This window comes from Hemitrygon akajei, chromosome 7, assembly GCF_048418815.1.
Source record: "Hemitrygon akajei chromosome 7, sHemAka1.3, whole genome shotgun sequence".
Classification (NCBI taxonomy): Eukaryota; Metazoa; Chordata; class Chondrichthyes; order Myliobatiformes; family Dasyatidae; genus Hemitrygon; species Hemitrygon akajei.
In genome coordinates, this window is record NC_133130.1 from 78,895,162 (window position 1) to 78,912,775 (window position 17,614).

The window sequence follows — 17,614 nt, forward strand, 5'->3', positions numbered from 1 at the left end:
TAAGGAAGGTCCCTGACCCAAAGTGTTAACTGGTTTCTCCTTGCACAGATGCTGCTTGACCGCCTGTTTTTTTCCAGCTTTTCTGTGTTTTTGTTTCAGATTCCAGCATCTGCAGTTTTATTTGTTTTCCATTCTATGTGTCCTAAGCCAAATATTTATTCTTCAACTAAGGTCACTGAAAGAAATGGTAACGTGGCCATTGCTATTTGTGAAGCTGCACTGTGCATCAAGAAGGAAACACAAGACTGCAGATGCTGGAATCTGGAGCAACAAACAATCTGCTGAAGAATCTGTTTGAGTAGCAACTGTGGGGTGAAAGAAGATTAGGAGAGACATAGATGAGGCAGATGGCCAAAATCTTTCTTCCGTAGTAGGGGTATCTACAAGAGGGCACACTGCCAGAGGAGGTAGTCAAATCAGATAAAATCATTATGTTTAAGAGGCACTCAAACAGACGCTTACATAGGCAAGGCATAGGAGGGTATGGTCCTTATGCAGCCAAATGGGATTAGTGTAGATGGGTAAAAGGGTCAGCAAAGATGTGATGGGCTGAAGGGCCTCCTGTGATGAACTACTCTACAATTCCTTGACAGTTTCACCAATGCTATACTTGTTCGATACTTCACTGAGTGACTGTCGTGACTATTCAATTAGCTCCAGAGTGACTCCCCTTATGGCTCCAGCAACCAGGTTCAGTCCTGACTCAGCTAGACTATGTGGAGTTTGCACATAGCGTTAACTGTGGGAGTTTCTTCAGGGTGCTCTAGTTTCTTCCCACATCCCAAAGAAATGGTTAAAATAGCCGTTGTCAATTGCTCTTGTTGTGTAGGTGAGCAGTAGACTCAGAGCAAAGTTGATGGAAATGTGGGGAGAAAAACATGGGAATAGCATAAATGGATGCTTAATGGCTAGTGTAAATTTGATGGGCTGAATGGTTCAATTTGCTGACTCCTACTTCCTCTATGATCTTCTTTATAAGAGTTTTAGAACTGGAGAAAAAAAAGCAATTGATGTGCAGAGAGAATTAGGAGGTTCCAAATCTCAGTGAAAGATTTTCCCTTTTGTATCTTGATTAAGACTTTCTTTTGACTTTCTTTCCTTGACAAAGAGAAAGTACGTAATTATAAAAGTAAAACTCCCCAAAATTCTCTACAGCCAATAAACTTCCCAAAGGTAGTCATTATTATGATATTAGAATCGAAACAGTCATTTTACTGCCAGTGGGATCATGGTATGCTGTTAAATAAATGATTTCTTCTCTGTATATTTTAGTTGAAAGATGAAAATTACCCAGAAAATTGAGGAAAACTTCTTTACCCGTGATGAAAAGTACTATTCAACTTACTGCATCTACCTGGGAAGGAAGGTGGAGCCTTATCAGGTAAATGGAAATGTTAAATTTCTTGTTTATGGAGATAAGCAATTTAATCATGTGGCTGTTCGAAACGAAAAATTGTTCCTTCAACCATTAAAAACACACATTTAAAGTGAAGTGAAGTTATCCACTCAGTCATTGCTTTGGCGCACTGGTTTGAGTATCATTAAGAAAAAGCTTTTTTCTAAGCTCCTTGTTGCAAAGGTCCTTTATATTTTTCTTCAGGGATCAGCTCAGTGGGACTCTTCTAAAAGCAACTGCGCTATAACGCTATGATGTTGCTTTTCAAAGATCAATACCAGTTCTTGAATTTGTTCAAAAAGCTGTTTATACAGAAACTTTACAGATGGTAGATATCAGATTTGGCATGGTGGTAGGGTAGTACAGTCATTATGGAATCAGAAGGTTATGGGTTCAGATCCCACTGAAGATAGAATCTAGCCAAGCACAACACTGTTGGAAGTACTATCTGTCAATTAAGACTTTAATCAGAGACCTCAGACTGATCCACGTTGCTTTCTTGGCTCTGTAAAGAAGTTAGAAATTAGCAGCAGCCGCCTAGAATGAGCCTAAGATCTAAAGTTATGACTGGTACAGAAGGTGAAGGCACAAGAGATCGGAGGTGTTTTAACAAATTGATTCTAAAATTGGTTGGTCAAGGGGATACAGAAAGTAATTTTTAGGGGATGCATGTTTTTCTGACAGAAAACCTGTAACAAGTGCTGGAACCTCTGTTGCATATTGGATGAGAATATAAAGTGTACGATTAGGAAGTCTGCACATGGCACACTAAGTTGGTGGAGGCACAGATAACAAAGCAGAGTGCCTAAAGATGAGGTGGGATACAGTTCAAAGTCCAAAGTAAAATTTATGATCAGGGTGCATACACGTCACCACACACAACCCTAAGATTCTTCTTCTGTTTTTCCGCAGGCATACTTAGCAAATCTATAGAACAGTAACTGTAAACTGGATCAATGGACAACAAACTGTGAAAATGCAATATATAAATGAATAGCAATAAATAACCAGCATGAAATAACAAGAATCGTTAAAGTGAGACTGTCAGTTGTGAGAACACCAGAAGTGGAATGAGTGCAGTTATCCCCTCTGTTCAAGAGAGTGATGGTTGAGGGGTAGTAACTGTTCTTTTATCTGGTGGTAAGAGTTCTGAGGAAATTGTACCTTCTACCAGATGGTGGCAGTGAGAAAAGAGCATGGCCTGGGTGGTGAGGCTGTTTGATGATGGATGCTGCTTTTCTACCGCAATGTTTCATGTAGATGTGCTCAAAGATTGAGAGGGTTTTACCTGTGATGTATTGGGTCGAGTCCACTGCCTTTTGCAGGGTTTTCCACTCAAAAGCAGCATTGGTGTCTTCATACCAGGCCGTAATGCACCCAGTCGGCTCACTTTCCACCACACATCTATAGAGGTTTGCCAAGGGTTTTCATGACATGCTGAATCTTTGCAGATTCCTGAGGAAGTGGAGGTGCTGTTGTGCTTTCTTTGCAATTATATTTATATGATGGGTCCAGGACAGGTCCTCTGAGGTAGTGACAACTGGGAATTTAAAGTTACTGACCCTCTCCATCTCTAATCCCCCGAGGATTACTGGCTCAAGAACTTCTGGTTTCCCTCTCCTGAAGTCTACAATCAGTTCCTTGGTCTTATTGACGTTGAGTGAGAGTTTGCTGTCATTACACCACTCAGCCAAATTTTCAATCTCCCTCCTGTATGCTGATTTATCGCCAACTTTGATATGTCTCACAACAGTGGTGTCATCAGCAAACTTGTATATGGTGTTGGAACTGTACTTAGCCACACAGTCTGAAGTGTAGAAAAGTAGAGCAGGGGCTAAGTACACATCCCTGTGGTCCTCCTGCACTGACGGAGATTGTGGAGGAGATATTTTTGCCTCTCCAAACTGACCGAGGTCTACAAGAAGCCAACCAGAAGCCATGGATGACCGCAGAGGTGCGTGCGCTGCTGAGGTCCCATGACTCCGCCTTCAGATCAGGCGACAAGGCAGCTTTAACAACAGTAAGGGCCAAACTGTCCCGAGCCATCAGAGGGACAAAGCGTGCACATGTCCAGCTAATCCACAGTCACTTCCAGGACAGTGGCGACACGCGGCGCATGTGGAAGGGCATCCAGGACATCACCAATTACAAGACAACATCACCTGACTGTGCAGGTGATGCCTCCCTCCCAAATGCGCTGAATAACTTATACGCCTGGTTTGAGGCGGAAAGTAATGTGGCGGCGAGGAAGTCCACCCCTCCTACGAATGACCAGGTGCTGTGTCTCTCCGTGGCCGACGTGAGAAGAACCCTGTGCAGGGTCAATCCACGGAAGGCTGCTGGACCAGACAACATCCCTGGTAGAGTGCTCAGAGGATGTGCAGACCAGCTAGCAGATGTTCTCACTGACATCTTCAACATCTCCCTGAGCAGCGCCACCATTCCAACGTGCTTCAAGGCCGTCACCGTTGTCCCCATGCCGAAGAAGTCTTCAGTGTCCTGCCTAAATGACTACCGTCCCATTGCACTTACATCCATCATCATGAAGTGTTTCGAGAGGCTCGTCATGAGGCATATCAAGACCCTGCTGCCCCCCTCACTGGACCCCCTGCAGTTTGCGTACCATCCCAACCGCTCAACAGATGACGCCATTGCCACCACCCTCCACCTGGCCCTAACCCACCTGGATAAAAAAGACACATACATTTGGATGCTGTTCATAGACTTTAGTTCAGCATTCAACACAATCATCCCTCAGAAACTGATTGGAAACTGAGCCTATTGGGCCTGAACACCTCCCTCTGCAACTGGATCCTAGACTTCCTGACTGGGAGACCTCAGTTAGTCTGGATTGGGAGCAGCATCTCCAACACCATCACAGTGAGCACGGGGGCTCCCCAGGGTTGTGTGCTCAGTCCACTACTGTTCACTCTGCTGACCCATGACTGTGCTGCAACACACAGCTCGAACCATATCATCAAGTTTGCCAATGACATGACCGTGGTGGGTCTCATCAGCAAGAACGACGAGTCAACTTACAGAGAGAAGGTACAGTGTCTAACAAACTGGTGCAGAGCCAACAACCTGTCTCTTAATGTGAACAAAACAAAAGAGATGGTTGTTGACTTCAGGAGGGCACGGAGTGACCACTTCTCGCTGAACATTGACGGCTCCTTGGTAGAGATTGTAAAGAGCACCAAATTTCTTGGTGTTCACCTGATGGAGAATCTCACCTGGTCCCTTAACACCAGCTCCATAGCAAAGAAAGCCCAGTAGCGTCTCTACTTTTTGCGAAGGCTGAGGAAAGTCCATCTCCCACCCCCCATCCTCATCACATTCTACAGGGGTTGTATTGAGAGCATCCTGAGCAGCTGCATCACTGCCTGGTTCGGAAATTTCACCATCTTGGATCACAAGACCCTGCAGTGGATAGTGAGGTCAGCTGAGAAGATCATCGGGTTTTCTCTTCCCGCCATCATGGACATTTACACTACAGGCTGTATCCGCAAAGGAAACAGCATTATGAAGGACCCCATGCACCCCTCATACAATCTCTTCTCCCTCCTGCCATCTGGGAAAAGGCTCTGAAGCATTCGGGCTCTCACGACCAGACTATGTAACAGTTTCTTCCCCCAAGCTATCAGACTCCTCAATACCCGAAGCCTGGACTGACACCTTGCCCTAGTGTCCTGTTTATTGTTTATTGTAATGCCTGCACTGTTTTTGTGCACTTTACGCAGTCCAGTGCAGGCCTGTAGACTAGTATAGCTTTCTCTGTGTCTTTTTTATTACGTAGTTTAATCTAGTTTTTTGTACTGTGTCATGTAAACCATGGTCCCGAAAAACGTTGTCTCATTTTTACTATGCACTGTACCAGCAGTTATGGTCGAAATGACAATAAAAGCTGACTTGACTTGACTTGAAGTGAGGAAATCCAGGATCCAATTGCACAAGGGAGCATTGAGGCCCAGCTTTTGGAGTTTACTGATGTGTTTTGAGCGGATGATTGTATCAAATGCTGTGCTGTTATCAATAAAGAACATCCTGACATCTTTACTGTCCAGATGTTCCAGGATTGTGTGAAGAGTCAATGAGGGTTGCTTCAGTAGGCAACTATTTTGTTTTTAAATAGCAGAGTTTCAGAGAAAATGCACTTAGTAAAACCTGTATGTTCTGTAAGTAAACTGTCATTTTTCAGTCAAGTGTAAACTTTGCGTTTTACATTACTGTTGATGTAGTCTGGGAAAGTGTTATGCTGGAGGAAAAAAGTGCAAGGGAGTGAAAACCTTGATGAGAAATGAGCATACAAATTTCCCCAGTGGGTGCTAAAGGACTCAGAAATAACTACATCCCATTAAACTGATTTCCAACAGCACTGCAACTTTTTTTTCCTGAAATATTTGATCGATTTTTAAAAAAAATTTAGCCCTAGTCTGGCTTCTCAAATGGACATTAGTGATGCAAATGTATCAGCTGAGGAAGAGCAGAGGAGTTACCCCATGTCCTGTCCAATAGTCACTTGCACTTCGTAAACTTAACTGCTATTTGTAGAGTCTTGCAGTGTGACTTCAACAGCGTCTACACAACAACAAACTAATAACGTAATGGGGGAGCAGTGAGAGAGTGTGAGCAATACGGACTCAAATTCTCATCCCCTCCATAACATCAATCTCATAAAGACATACAATGCAACTACATGGAGCTATAAATATGCAGTTCCTTTATAACATTAAGTATGCACCCCTCCAGTTGCAGGCAAATTGGTGGGCAAGCTTCTCGGTGACCTGGATCATGGAGAACAGCACATCGAGCGGCTTCCTCCTTCTATATTGCACACTTTGCTCCCTTTATCCTAGGTGAGTCTATGTAAAATGCCCAAACCAAAATAACAGCAAGATCTAGTTGGAGAATGCCCATTCGGGTGATGGCTAAACAAAAAGCATTCAAAATTTAAGCCGTATTTGCCTCTTTCCACAATGTAATGCTGTGGACACTAGGAATCTAAAATGAAATCAGAGAATGCTAGAAATACTCAGAAGGTCGGGTCAGATCCTGATGAAATGTCACTGACCTGATGTCAGATCTCAAATGACTTTGAAGTCTCTGGTTTTTCTCTCCACAGATGGTAGTAGACCTGACTGGTATTTCCAGCATTCAATTTTGATTGCTCATCCATATAAAGGCAATGGAAGCTGAGAAACAAAGAATTCTATGACCTAGGCAAATGCTCTTTCCCAAGGGAGATTTCAACATTCCCAAAATCTTCATTTTATGTTTCCCAGGGACTGATATGCAGTGCAGAATAGTGAAATTTTGCAATGGTAAAGGCACTAATGTCAGCTCGTGTGTCAAGCTGACGTTCCCGTTGTCTTCTGGTTTGGTTTGGATGGTCATGTATTTTGTTTCCTATTTCAAATGCCCTCATAATGTCACTCAGCCTTTTCCTGGTAATCTCCTCCATCCTAACATTTCCTAAAATAACCTGTCCCCTTTCAGTTCCAGCCTCTTGTGCATACACAGCTACCTGCAATTGCCAAGAACATAAGCTCAGGAATTTTCACCCTAAACTTTTGTCACTTTACTTGTTTTCCCACCTTTAAGCTCAGACCAAAAGCTCTTTGGCTTAAGCTGTTGGGTTATTGCCCTAACACTTCAGCTGAACTTGGCAAGGTACCACAGGCACAAGAAAATGATGGTAATTCTGAGCAGAGGTGCCAGAAGGTTCTGGAACTCCCACATTAGCATACAAGATGCAGAATTAATGGCTGAGCTGGATTGATAAGGGCGGAGCACAGCCCAGCAATAAGTACCAGTAAAACTTTATGGGGTTCAATGACAGAGCAAGAGTTTGCTGAGATATCCCAGCGCTTATGCCAGGTTAGATCTGCCTCGTGATCTGTAAACATGTTCTTTATAGTGGGGATTGTAAGACTGTAGGAAAGCAAAAGGTTTTATTTAATTATTTGTATTTACCTTTGATGCTTTTAGATGCTTAGAGTATCATTGGTTAATCTTGCATTTATAAAAACATGAAACTTGAATGAAATAGTTCGCCATTTCATTTTAGTTATTCAGAATCAATGGAAGTCAATGATAGTTTGCAGTATTTTTTGTCGCGTCCGCTGCTTTGCAGCACTTGTAGCGGGACAAATGCTACCCCTGCCCCAACACCTCCTCCCTCACCACCATTCAGGGCCCCAAACAGTCCTTCTGTTGGGATCATCTACTGTATCTGGTGCTCTGGATGCGGCCTCCTGTTTATCAGTGAGACCCAATGCAGATTAGGAGACCGCTTCGCCGAATATCTACGCTCCGTCCACCAGCAGAAGCGGGATCTCCCAGTGGCCACCCATCTTAATTCCACTTCCCAATCCCATTCTGATATATCTATCCATGGCCTCCTCTACTGTTGTGATGACGCCACATTCAGGCTGGAGGAGCAGCACCTCATGTTCTGTCTGGATAGCCTCCAACCTGATGACACAAACATCGATTTCTTGAACTTTTTGTAATAGCCCCCTCTCTATTTCCCACCCTTTTCCCTCTCTCACTTTATTTCCTCACCTGCCCATCACCTCCTCATCTGGTGCATCTTCCCCCTTTTCTTTCTTCCATGGCCTTCTAGCCTCTTCTATTAGATTCCCCCTTCTCCAGCCCTGTATCTCTTTCACCAATCAATTTCCCAGCTCATAACTTCACCCCCTCCCAGCTTCACCTATCACATTGTGTTTCTTCCTCCCCTCCCCCCTCACCTTCTAGCTCTAACTCTTCATCTTTTTTTCTCCAGTCCTGATGAAGGGTCCCGGCTCAAAACTTCGACCGTACAATTTTTCCATAGATGCTGCCTGGCCTGCTGAGTTCCTCCAGCATTTTGTGTGTGTGTGTTGCTTGATTTTCTCTTGTTTGTGATCAATTAAAGTTGTTAGCTTGGCAACTGGTATTTGTGCACAAATTTCATGTGCATAAAATATATCTTTGTGAGGCTGGATTGGCTACTGATCATTTCCACATGAAATTGTGTTCATTAAAAAACTGATCTGAGTATTTCTGTGTGTAATTCAACATGACGTGACTGACAATTTCCTAGTTGGTGTGCCTAGCGATGTCAAGTTTTGTGCATGATACATATTCTGCATTGCTGTCACCAGCAGGAGCTCTTATCGTTTAGAAGCACGTTGTCCAGGGCTCAGCAATGCATGTCATGTGACACCAGTGCTTTGCACGTCAGTCTCAGTTTTCAATGATTGGAATAATGGAAGCTACGGCAATGCTTCCTCCATGCTCAAGTTCCAAGCCTCAGGCACGGGCTCTTTGATTCCACTGCATGGTCTAGTGGCATGGATCACTCACAGCATGTCCATCCCCAACAAACAGAAGATGACCACATTTCCATTTCTTACATTTTCTCCCAGCCCCATGGTAACCTCTTCCACAACTGTTTGGTGGCTGCTGAGAAGAGAGTCCTTTAAGCCCTGACTAATTTCCCCTGCAGTCAGAGTGACAGTGACACACCAAATGCAGGCCTTGCTATGCAACTCCCATCAACAACAATGGAGGGTCTGTTTTATTATGTGTTCCTGTGTGAAAAGTGCCACAGCCTCACTTCCAACCAATTTTGCCCAATTTCAAACATTATTTCGAGACCCATCTGTCCTTTGTCACCATACTCAGCACAAGTTTAGTACACCTAAACTGGTGTTTGCCTTTGTTATTGCTGAAGGTGGCACTATATAAAAGAAGAGCCAGTCAAAGATATTGAAGACAAATACCTATAAAAGTCTTAAGTTTAACCAAGAATTTGACAGAATATTCAAGGAAAGACCTGGAACCATAGAGTTCTTTGATATTTTCTGATTGTTCCTGTAAGAAACAGATCATGTACCTACCTCATATAAAACCAGACCTGCATGAAGTGAAGCAGGCATGTTGAGGTATGAGGGATAGGCTAGATCTTCTGCTTCTCTGCTTTAGAAGGGACCAACACTTCGGCGGCCAGTCAAAAGCGCGATAAAACATACAACCTTCAGAATGGCATAAATGAAAGTTGGCTTGCATAGTAATTATTGCTAATAGTATACATTTTACAGCATCAGGAAGACAGGTAACTGTTAGAGAAGGAACCAAATTAACAACAGGGGCTCTATACAGATCCCATGATCCCCAGCAGTGTCAGTGTTGGGGACTCGCAACGTAACAGTAGCTTGCTGCCTGTGATTACTCAAGTCCTGATCGGAGAAGCCATGTTTTGCAATACAGCATATCTAATTGTGAATACATTGTTCAGTTTGATCAAGTCCCCTTCCCTTTAACCCCAGGGATCAAAACTACCTGCAAGAAACCATGTGCTTCACTGCCTCCTCTTCTCTGGTTAGAAAACAGAATGTATAACTCTACAGAGAAGCACCAGGGCAAAACAGTCACCCTGTCTGTACAGCAGTGGGAACGATGCTGACAGTTCTGCAGACTCGCTCTGCAATGTGTCCTGACAGCTCTCCTGGTATGAGAGACTGTGTGGAGTTAATATGGAGCCAAGTGGTTGGGGTTCTATCGAGGTCCTGATCTGTAAGTGGCACTCAAACTGTGTTTACTTTTGCAGCAGATGAGTTCCCGTTCCTCGAGCTCGTTAGCCGACCATTTTCCAACATTCTCCAGATACCTCCAGGGTGCGTCCCCGTGGAAGACCGATTTCAGGCCAGTGTTGCTGACTGAGGGAGATGGAACATCAGGATTTCGCTGGGGCGGAAGTATGGAAAAGCGATGCGGCAGACCGTAATATTGTAACAGTGATCGTCGGTCCCCCTCTTAGTTGTGAAAATGGGTGACATCTCTCTGTGCTTTGTTAGTGAGAGAGAGAGAGAGCCTGAGGCATGTCAAACTGTCAGGTAAACAATAGCTTTTGTTGACTGCAGATCATGGTCTCTCCTCGGGTGCTTCGTTATTGCTTGGTGGGTGGTGGGAGCCGACACTTTTTGCTGAAACGGAGCGGGGAGGGGCGCTTCCAGGTTCTAATATTTTTCTGTTGGTCATTCTTTTGGAGTTCTGTTTTTCCTGAATGTCTGTGAAGACAAGTATTTCAGGTTGTATTCTGTATATATTCTTTGATAATAAACAGAACCATTTGAGAACTGTTAAGATATTAATGACATCCTTGATATACAGCAGCAGCCACTGGATGTATGTGTTTATTTGGCAAGAGCTATGAGAACATGTGGAGGTGACTGTTTAGAATTGTTGTATAAGGCTCATAATTAAAATTTATTCCATGGACTGGTGCAGGAAAGCCTTTGGCCTCGTGAGCAGATCTGTGTTCCGGTTGCTGTGGTTCATCTTCTCCTGCCTCCATCCCATTATCAGCAGAGGTCCACAGTATCTCATAGACTGCAATGGTCTTAACTGCAGAATTCCTGGATTATTTGCCCAGGCATGTGGTTTACTACTTTAGGATCCCAATGATAGGCTGAACTCAAAATAGGTCACATTTTCTTCTCCTCAGCTCTTGTCGGTGAGTTTTGCATTGATGCTGTTGCATATACTTCAGAATCAGAGTCAGGTTTATTATCACTGGCGTGTGTCGTAGAATTTGTTAACTTAGCAACAGCAGTACAATGCAATACATAATAGTATAGACAGAAAAAAATAAGTAAACCAATTATAGTAAGTATACAAGTACAGGCAGTCCCCGGGTTATGTATGAGTTCCGTTCTTGAGTCCATCTTTAAGTCGGATTTGTATGTAAATCGGAACAAGTACATCAGGTATTATTTAGGGTGAGTTCGTCAAACGTTTGTCTTAATATATAGTATATATTTTACCTTTCCATGCATATAAAACGTATGTATTCCAATAATTAAATCACTGCGTTGCTTAGTAATAATTGCAGCTTTCATCGGGGCAGAGCGTTTCACATGCTCCATTATTCTCACTTTATCCGTTATCCTTTAAAATTGTTTCGATCGTTGACAGACTGTAGCCTAATGCTTTTCCAATGACCGATGGCATTTCACCTCTTTCCAAATGCATTATTATTTCCACTTTATTTTCAATCACGATTGCTTCCCTTCAATGGAACAGAAACACTGCGGGTGGAGGGTTCCGAGCTGCGCCGGCTCCCGAGGTCTGCTGGGTCCTAAGGACCACCGCACTGAGACAGGCTAAATGGGACAAGTGGGGGTTGTGCTGGGTTTGGGCATTTGATCCTCCACAATATTCCGTGTGGGTATTTAAACTGGAGGTGGCAGTGCTTGTTTTTTTTATGAGGTCGAGTTGCGAGCTCGACATCAACCCAGCATGGATGGTATGGGAGTCACTGGATCGACATCAACCCGGCATGGGAGTGGACTGTCACTGGATCGAACCTCCGTTCTCGAGCCCGGCGCTGATCTCACTGCGCCACCATCCGACCGGAATGGGGGGGGGGGGGCGGGGTCAGGGTGAATCTTACTAAGAAAAATTTAAGCCAAATACAAAGTTAAACACTCAACACAGTGTCAACGGCAATGACTTAAAATGGCATATGGCTTCGCGATCCGACTTAAGATGGCAGACAGCGTTCTCCTTCCTCGGTTCGTAAGTACGAGTTGTCCATAAGTCGGACGTTCGTAACTCGGGGACTACCTGTATATTAAATAATTAGATTAAAAATAGTGCAAAACAGAAATAATATATATTTTTAAAAGTGAGGTAGTGTTCATGGGTTCAATATCCATTTAGGAATTGTATGGCTGTGGGAAGAAGCTGTTCCTTAATCCTGAGTTTGTGCCGTCAGGCTTCTGTACCTCCTATCTGATGGTAACAATGAGAAGAGGGCATGTCTTGGGTGCTGGAGGTCCTTAATAATGGATGCCACCTTTCTGAGGCACTGCTCCTTGAAAACGTCTTGAATATTGTGGAGGTTAGTACCCAAGATGGAGATGACTACTGTTACAACTTCTGTAGCTTCTTTCGGTCCAGTGCAATAGCCCCCATACCAGACAGTGACGCTCTCTGCGGTAACATCTATAGAAGTTCGAGTATCTGAGGTGACAAACCAAATCTCTTCAATCACCTAATGAAATATAGCCATTGTCTTGCCTTCTTTATAGCTGCATTGATGTGTTGGGACCAGGTTAGATCCTCTGAGGTCTTGACACCAGGAATGTGAAATTGCTTGGTTCCCATCAGCCATTCCCTGCAATTTTAAAAATATACCAACACCACAGGTTGGCATTGATTGATGTATCAGGTTGTCAGGTACTTGGCTGCAGAATAGCTACATGTCTGTTAAGTAGTTTGTGCATTAATTAAATCAAATAACAGGTAAATTTTAAGATCCTAGTTGATAAGTTCTTTATATCTGTAACATCCTTCAGCTCTACAAGCTTCAGTTTTCTACATTTCTTCAGTTCTAGTACAAACCTGATTTTAGACAGATACAGCCCTTTGAATCCACACTGACCATAAACCACCCATTTACAATAATCCTACATTAATCATGTTTTGCAGTCTGCATATTCCCAACAACTGTCCCCAGATTCTCCCATCACCTATACCGGGGGGGTGGGAGGGGGGGGTTAAATTCATAGCAGTCAATTAACCTACAACCTACTCATCTTTTGAAAGTGGGAGGAAACCAGAGCACTCTGAGGAAACCCACATGGTCACAGGATGAATATGCAAGTTCCACACAGACAACACCAGAGGCCAAGTTTGAATGTGGGTCTCTTGCACTGCAGGGCAGCAGCTGAGCTCATAGTGGCACCGTGATGACAACATTTGTTCTACCTTTCGTGCCATGCCTTCAATAGCCAACACTCCAAGTTGTGCAATTCTATCATTTCTCCCCCTCGCCACCACCCTCTTTAAGGATCTCCTTAAAATCCCTCTCTTGGTTAGGTGTCCTTGATGATTATGTGATTGTTATCAACTTCTGTTTGTCACCGGTTGCATGAAGTACGGCGGTATGCTGCACTCCATTAAAGATGCAATATAAAACCAGCTTTTGTATTTTAATTATGTCTAGCTCTTTGTAGAATCTTGCACCAGAGGTGATTTGGCATATTTCTTCTCAGTGCATTCCAAAGGGAATGTGCTGAATTTAGACGTACAGCTAACAGTTAGGGGATTTCAAAATCAGTTTTACTTTGTTGCTAATCTGTACCCTGATCCCCAACTAAAAAGCCTAAAATATGCCTTTATCTACTTGTGCTACTGGAAATCTTTTCAGTTCAAACTTGTGTCCACTTTTACTACAAACTGAATTATTCCTACTCCTCTCTGTTGAATGGAATCAGCAACCTGTCCATCTAAAACCATGTCTTCCTCATTGTTTGATGAATACTCAAACTAAGATGCAAAAGTCCCGGTCAATGGCATAAAAAAAGAATCTCAAGTTTGTATGTGGTGACATGCATGTACTCTGATAATAATTTTTTACTTTGACAACAAGTTACACCCATCCCCAGATCAAACAAACTCCATCCAATAACTTAAGGATGTGAGAACGAGGAGTAGAAGTAGGCCTCATCTTGAGTAGGTTTCCCTATTCAATTAGAACGTGACTAACACTCAAGCTCATTTCCCGCAATTCTCTTAGTGTCCAAAACTTTATTCATCTCATTTCTGAATATACTCAGTGAATGAGTATCCACAGTCTTCTTGGACGCAGAATTTCCAACACCCCTAATTCTTTGAGTAAAGAAATTTCTCTGAGAAGCATCAGAGATAGTTCATTTGTCAAAAGTTCTACTATCTTATACAGCTTTTTGTCAAATCTTATGAAGCAGTTAGTGATGCTTTTCTTAAGATTAAAAACACTATGTCAAAACAAGCTGTTATTAATGTGATTAACACTGTCATTCCACATCATCCCGATCCTAAATCCTTCTCCTACTACTGTGATCCCTATTTTAGGACTTCCCAGCCAGAGGAAACAGCTTTACAAGATTCTGTCACATAAACATCGAAACATGCAGTGGAATGTTTTGTTTGTATCAATGATCAAAACATTACAAAGATGCGTTGGGGCAGTCCGCAAGTGTTGCCTTGCTTCTGGCAGCAACATAGCATACTCACAACTTACTAACCCCAGCCCGGATGTCATAATTTTTGAAATGGAGCACCTGGAGATAACTCTTATGGTCTCGGGGAGAACGTACAAGGACCTTACTGACAACAGTGGCAATTGAACCCCCAATTTCTGATCACAGGTGCCATAAATTGTTGCGCCGACTGCCACATTACAATGCCACCCAACAGGCTCACCCACCATCTACATCTTTTCCCTTTGTATTGTCAAGCTCTATCCACACATTTGTTAAGACTTAAATTCCTGATAATGCCGCCACTTCAATTTTATTTGATAATTAAATGAGCACATCTTCAGAAAGCTCAGCTCAGTAAGTCAAATATGACATTAAGAAAGTCTTTTTTAGCCAAGCATCTTGAAATATGGATTCCTCCTAAAAAAAAAGTCCTTCCTTTTCACTTTGAGTATGTTGAAGCCAAATAGAGATTTCTGTCATGTCTCAGTGAACACAGTAAGAGTTGGAATTGTTACCACATTCAACACTACTTTTAGTTACAGATCGGGCCATATGCAGTTTTAAAACACACTGGGAGACTACTATGTCCAAGCCAAACGTAAAGAGAGATGATCAGGTTTACGTTACTTTCTAGCTCTAAAGTCATGGATGTGTGCACAACACATTCTGAAGCAATCATCCAGATAAATGCAAGTGTTGTCTGATGTCATCACTTTCAGGCAGTGAGTACCAGACCCTTTGATTATTTGGTGGAAATAACTGTATTAAATGGTGTAGAAGGCATGGGAAGCTAAATGCCTCACATCTATTGTTCTTATCAGTCTTAAATTGTCACTAAGTAGTATTCGTAAAGATAAAGTATATTCACGGACAACATTCCATATTGTTAGACATTCCAGGGTACTACACCAGAGAAAAATCAAACAAGATTAGATGCTAAGCCACATGAGGAAATATTATGACGTGTCACCAAATTCCTGACAAAGAGGCAAGGAAGAGAGACTTGCAATTCCTATAGTTCATTTCACAAGTCTCACCTTGTCACCAAGCATGTCTGAAATGGAACAGTTAATTTGTTACAAACAGCAACTTGATGATATATTCATTAGTGAAATTAATTGAAAAATATGTATTGACCACAATATCAAGGGATAAATTCCTTACCCTGGGATCTTTTACATTATCTGGATGATGGGATGGGGCCCAAGGTTTAACATCTTGACCAAAACATGACATTCAGACAATGTGGCCCTTGTTTCATTAGTGCACTGAAGGAACAAATCTTCAATTAAAGTTGCCACAGTGGTACTTGAAACCATAAACTTCTGACTCAGAGGGGTGGGACACCCACTTGGTGAGCTATGGAAAACACCAAGAGATAGAGAAGAGGAAAGGATAGAGAGTTCAAAAGGTTTAGCGCCTTGGCAGCTGAAGGCAAATGGTAGAGTGATTGAAAAGGAGATTGATCAAATGCCTAGCAGTGAAGAACTGACATGTCAGAGTAGTGCAAGTGAAGGGTCTTGACTCAAAATGTTGACTGTCCATTTCCCTCCACGGTTGTTGCTTGATCTGCTGAACTTCTGCTTTCAGTGTCTTATCTCTGATTGGTGCGAGGCTGTATGAAATTACAGAGAGATGAGTGGGCACAATATTGAAAGATTGGGAAAAGGAAGAAGATTTTAAATCTCAGGAGTTCATTAACTTGGGACAAGCAGATCAGCAAGCATAGGTGTGAAGAGTGAAGAGAACCCTAGCACAATTTAAGGCAAAGGCAGCAGGATTATTATTATTATTTTTTTAAACACACACCCAATACGCAACGCAATGTTACATCTCCAAATTTCTGCTACATAAAATTCATAGACACAAGTCAACTGTGTTGAACAGGTTTTATTATAACACATTTTTTTTAAAAAAGCAAGTAACAGTTTAGCTGGATGTTTTGCAATGCACAGGATACTGGAGGAACTCTGCGGGTGAAACATCTGTGGAGGGAAATGAACAATCAAAGTTTTGGGTCAGGACCCTTCATCAGGACACGAGTGTTAAACAGGAATGTGTACTGTGTCCAGTTATGAGTTATATTTATTGGCCATGGTTCTGAAAGAGATAGCTGAAGAGATTCTGGAGGTATTAGTAATGATCTTTCAAGAATCACTAGATTGTGGAATGGTTTTAAAAGACTGGAGAATTGCAAATGTCACTCCACTCTTCAAGAAGGGAGAGAGGCAGAAGAAAGGAAACTAGCCTCAGTGGCTGGGAAGATGATAGAGTTGGTTATTGAGGATGAGATATCAGGGTTTTTGGAGGCACATGATAAAATGGCCTGTAGTCAGCATGCTTTCCTCAAGGGAAAGTCTGTTCAATTCTTTGAAGAAATAACAAATGGGAAAGACAAAGGAGAATTGATGGATGTTGTGTACTTGGACTTTTAGAAGGCCTTTGACAAGGTGCTACTTATGAGGCAGCTTAACAAGTTAAAAGCCCATGGTATTACAGGAAGATACTAGTATTGATAAAGTACAGGCTGATTGGCTGGTGGCAAAGAGTGGGAATAAAGGCTGTCTTTTCTGGTTGGCTGCCGGTGACTAGTGGTATTCCACTGGGGTCTGAGCTGGGACCACTTCTTTTTACGTTATATGTCAATGACTTGAATGATGGAACTGATGGCTTTGTCGCAAAGTTTGTGGGAGATTCAAAAATAGGTGGAGGGGCAGGTAGCTTGAGGAAGTAGAAAGGCTACGGAAGGACGGATTAGGAGAATGGGCAAAGTAGTATGAGATAGAATACAGTTTTGGGAAGTGTATGGTATTGCACTTTGGTAAAAGTAATTAAATGGTTGACTATTTTCTAAATGGAGAGAAAATTCAAAAATCTGAAGGGCAAAGGGACTTTGGAATCCTTATGCAGGTTTCCCTAAAGGTCAATTTGCAGGTTGATTTGGTGGTGAGGAAGGCAAATGTGATGTTAGCTTTCATTTCAAGAGAGGACAAGAATATAAAAGCAAGGATGTAATGTTGAGGCTTTATAGAGCACTGATGACACCTCACTTGGAGTATTGTGAGCAATTTTGGGCCACTTATCTTAGAAAGAATGTGCTGACACTGGAGACGGTTCAAAGGAGGTTCACAAAAATGATAGAATGGCTTGTCATATAAAGAGCATTTGATGGCTCTGGACCTGTATTCACTGGAATTCA

At 42.6% G+C, this 17,614-nt stretch overlaps 1 protein-coding gene across 1 annotated transcript in view; it reads right to left on the minus strand.

Annotated features, from left to right (window-relative positions):
• Window positions 1-17,614, minus strand: part of ism1 (isthmin 1) — a 94,803-nt gene that overhangs the window by 12,370 nt on the left and 64,819 nt on the right. The window lies entirely within an intron of this gene.